Here is a 4,143-nt window from a genome sequence, read left to right on the forward strand (position 1 = left end):
ATGCCCTTCTTGCCTTGTCTCTCAGATCGTTCACAGCTTTGTGGAAGTTACCTGTGGCGCTGATGTTTAGGCCAAGGTATCTCTCTCTCTCTCTCTCTCTCTCTCTCTGTCTCTCTCTCTCTCTCTCTCGCTCCCTCTCTCGCTGTCTCCCCCCTCTCTCTCTCCTCTCTCTGTCTATCTCTCTCTCTCTCTGTCTCTCTCTGTCTCTCTTTCTTTCTCTCTCTCTCTCTCTCTCTCTCTCTCTGTCTCTCTCTCTCTCGCTGTCTCTCCCCCTCTCTCTCTCCCTCTCTGTCTCTCTCTCTCTCTCTCTCTCTCTCTCTCTGTCTCTCTCTTTCTTGAACAGCTGTCATTCCTGGTAACATGCACACTTGAAACTTTAATTATAGACTAGCTTAACATTTCACCACCTCACCTCATCCTCCCCCCTCCATCTTCTCTAACCCTCTCCTCTTCTCCTCCATGCATCTTAAGCACATTCTCTATTTTCCCCAAAGTGCTGACAGGGAGACCCATCACTCTTCTCTCTGTCTCTCTCTCTCTCCCTCTCTCTCTCTGTCTCTCTCTCTCTCTGTCTCTCTCTATCTGTCTCTCTCTCTGTCTCTCTCTCTGTCTCTCTCTCTCTCTCTCTCTCTCTCTCTCTCTATGTCTCTCTCTCTGTCTCTCTCTCTCTCTGTCTCTCTCTCTCTCTGTCTCTCTCTCTTTCTCTCTCTCTGTCTCTCTCTCTCTCTCTGTCTCTCTCTCTCTGTCTGTTGTAACAATGTACAAATAGTTAAAGTTGTTCTTCACTGGTTGCCCTTTTCTTGTGGCAACAAGTCACACATCTTGCTGCAGTGAAGGCACACTGTGGAATTTCACTCAATAAGTATGAGTTTATCAAAAGTTTATCAAAAGTCTAATTCTTTGTGGGTCTGTTTAATCTTTGGGAAATATGTGTCTCTAATATGGTCATACATTTGGCAGGAGGTTAGGAAGTGAAGCTCAGTTTCCAGCTCATTTTGTGGGCAGTGAGCACATAGCCTGTCTTCTCTTGAGAGCCATGTCTGCCTATGGTGGCCTTTCTCAATAGCAAGGCTATGCTCACTGAGTCTGGACATAGTCAAAGCTTTCCTTAGGTTTGAGTCAGTCACAGTGGTCAGGTATTCTGCCGCTGTGTACTCTCTATGTAGGGCCAAATAGCATTCTAGTTTGCTCTGTTTTTTTGTTAATTCTTTCCAATGTGTCAAGTAATTATCTTTTTGTTTTCTCATGATTTGGTTGGGTCTAATTGGGCTGCTGTCCTGGGGCTCTGTGGGGTGTGTTTGTGTTTGTGAACAGAGCCCCAGGACCAGCTTGCTTAGGGGACTCTTCTCCAGGTTCATCTCTCTGTAGGTGATGGCTTTGTTATGGAAGGTTTGGGAATCGCTTCCTTTAAGGTGGTTATAGAATTGAACTACTCTTTTCTGGATGTTGATAATTAGTGGGTATCAACCTAATTCTGCTCTGCAGGCATTATCTGGTGTTTTACGTTGTACACAGATGATATTTTTTGTAGAATTCTGCATGCAGAGTCTCAATTTGGTGTTGACCCATTTTGTGAAGTCTTGGTTGGTGAGCGGACCCCAGACCTCACAACCATAAAGGGCATTGGGTTCTGTGACTGATTCAAGTATTTTTAGCCAAATCCTAATTGGTATGTTGAAATTTATGTTCCTTTTGATGGCATAGAATGCCCTTCTTGCCTTGTCTCTCAGATCGTTCACAGCTTTGTGGAAGTTACCTGTGGCGCTGATGTTTAGGCCAAGGTATGTATAGTTTTTTGTGTGCTCTAGGGCAACAGTGTCTAGATGGAATTTGTATTTGTGGTCCTGGTAACTGGACCTTTTTTGGAACACCATTATTTTGGTCTTAATGAGATTTACTGTCAGGGCCCAGGTCTGACAGAATCTGTGCATAAGATCTAGGTGCTGCTGTAGGCCCTCCTTGGTTGGTGACAGAAGTACCAGATCATCAGCAAACAGCAGACATTTGACTTCGGATTCCAGTAGGGTGAGGCCGGGTGCTGCAGACTTTTCTAGTGCCCGCGCCAATTCGTTGATATATATGTTGAAGAGGGTGGGGCTTAAGCTGCATCCCTGTCTAACCCCACGACCTTGTGTGAAGAAATGTGTGTGTTTTTTGCCAATTTTAACAGCACACTTGTTGTTTGTGTACATGGATTTTATGATGTCGTATGTTTTACCCCCAACACCACTTTCCATCAGTTTGTATAGCAGACCCTCATGTCAAATTGAGGTGAAGGCTTTTTTGAAATCAACAAAACATGAGAAGACTTTGCCTTTGTTTTGGTTTGTTTGGTTGTCAATTAGGGTGTGCAGGGTGAATACATGGTCTGTTGTACGGTAATTTGGTAAAAAGCCAATTTGACATTTGCTCAGTACATTGTTTTCATTGAGGAAGTGTACGAGTCTGCTGTTAATGATAATGCAGAGGATTTTCCCAAGGTTACTGTTGACGCATATTCCACGGTAGTTATTGGGGTCAAATTTGTCTCCATTTTTGTGGATTGGGGTGATCAGTCCTTGGTTCCAAATATTGGGGAAGATGCCAGAGCTAAGGATGATGTAAAATAGTTTTAGTATAGCCAATTGGAATTTGTTGTCTGTATATTTGATCATTTCATTGAGGATACCATCAACACCACAGGCCTTTTTGGGTTGGAGGGTTTTTATTTTGTCCTGTAACTCATTTAATGTAATTGGAGAATTCAGTGGGTTCTGGTCGTCTTTAATAGTTGATTCTAAGATCTGTATTTGATCATGTATATGTTTTTGCTCTTTATTCTTTGTTATAGAGCCAAAAAGATTGGATAAGTGGTTTACCCATACATCTCCATTTTGGATAGATAATTCTTCGTGATGTTGTTTGTTTAGTGTTTTCCAATTTTCCCAGAAGTGGTTAGAGTGGTTAGAAGTGGTTAGGATTCTTCAATTACATTGAGCTGATTTCTGACATGCTGTTCCTTCTTTTTCCGTAGTGTATTTCTGTATTGTTTTAGTGATTCACCATAGTGAAGGCGTAGACTCAGGTTTTCTCTCTCTCTCTCTCTCTCTCTCTCTCTCTCTCTCTCTCTCTCTCTCTCTCTCTCTCTCACACACACTCACTGGATCCTCTATTAAATTCTGTGACACTTTGTTGCCATGTACTAATGCAACTCTCTCCCCGTGCCCCTCTCCTCTCTCTCTCTCTCCATCCATGTCTCTAACTCTTGTCTGCCTACGGCGGCCTTTCTCAATAGCAAGGCTATTCTCTCCCTGTGCCCCTCTCCTCTCTCTCTCTCCATCCATTTATCTACCTATTCTCTCCCTGTGCCCCTCTCTCTCTCTCCATCCATTTATCTACCTATTCTCTCCCTGTGCCCCTCTCCTCTCTCTCTCTCCATCCATTTATCTACCTATTCTCTCCCTGTGCCCCTCCCCTCTCTCTCTCTCCATCCATTTATCTACCTATTCTCTCCCTGTGCCCCTCTCCCCTCTCTCTCTCTCCATCCATTTATCTACCTATTCTCTCCCTGTGCCCCTCTCCTCTCTCTCTCTCCATCCATTTATCTACCTATTCTCTCCCTGTGCCCCTCCCCTCTCTCTCTCTCCATCCATTTATCTACCTATTCTCTCCCTGTGCCCCTCCCCTCTCTCTCTCTCCATCCATTTATCTACCTATTCTCTCCCTGTGCCCCTCTCTCTCTCTCTCTCTACATCCATTTATCTACCTATTCTCTCCCTGTGCCCCTCCCCTCTCTCTCTCTCCATCCATTTATCTACCTATTCTCTCCCTGTGCCCCTCCCCTCTCTCTCTCTCCATCCATTTATCTACCTATTCTCTCCCTGTGCCCCTCCCCTCTCTCTCTCTCCATCCATTTATCTACCTATTCTCTCCCTGTGCCCCTCTCTCTCTCTCTCCCCTCTCTCTCTCTCTCTCTCTCTCTCTCTCTCTCTCTCTCACTGCTTCCTCTATTAGGACTCACTCCACCTCTCTATCCCTCCATCTCTCTATCCCTCCATCTCTCTATCCCTCCAACTATCTATCCCTCCATCTATCTATCCCTCCATCTCTCTATCCCTCCATCTCTCTATCCCGCCACCTCTCTATCCCGCCACTCTCTATCCC

General features: G+C 44.8%; 1 pseudogene; it reads right to left on the reverse strand.

Moving 5' to 3' along the window:
• Positions 1–513, reverse strand: part of LOC135533715 (voltage-dependent calcium channel gamma-2 subunit-like) — a 7,519-nt pseudogene extending 7,006 nt beyond the window's left edge.
• Between the last annotated feature and the right edge of the window lie 3,630 nt (positions 514–4,143).

This window comes from Oncorhynchus masou, unplaced genomic scaffold (assembly GCF_036934945.1).
Source record: "Oncorhynchus masou masou isolate Uvic2021 unplaced genomic scaffold, UVic_Omas_1.1 unplaced_scaffold_2611, whole genome shotgun sequence".
NCBI lineage: Eukaryota > Metazoa > Chordata > Actinopteri > Salmoniformes > Salmonidae > Oncorhynchus > Oncorhynchus masou.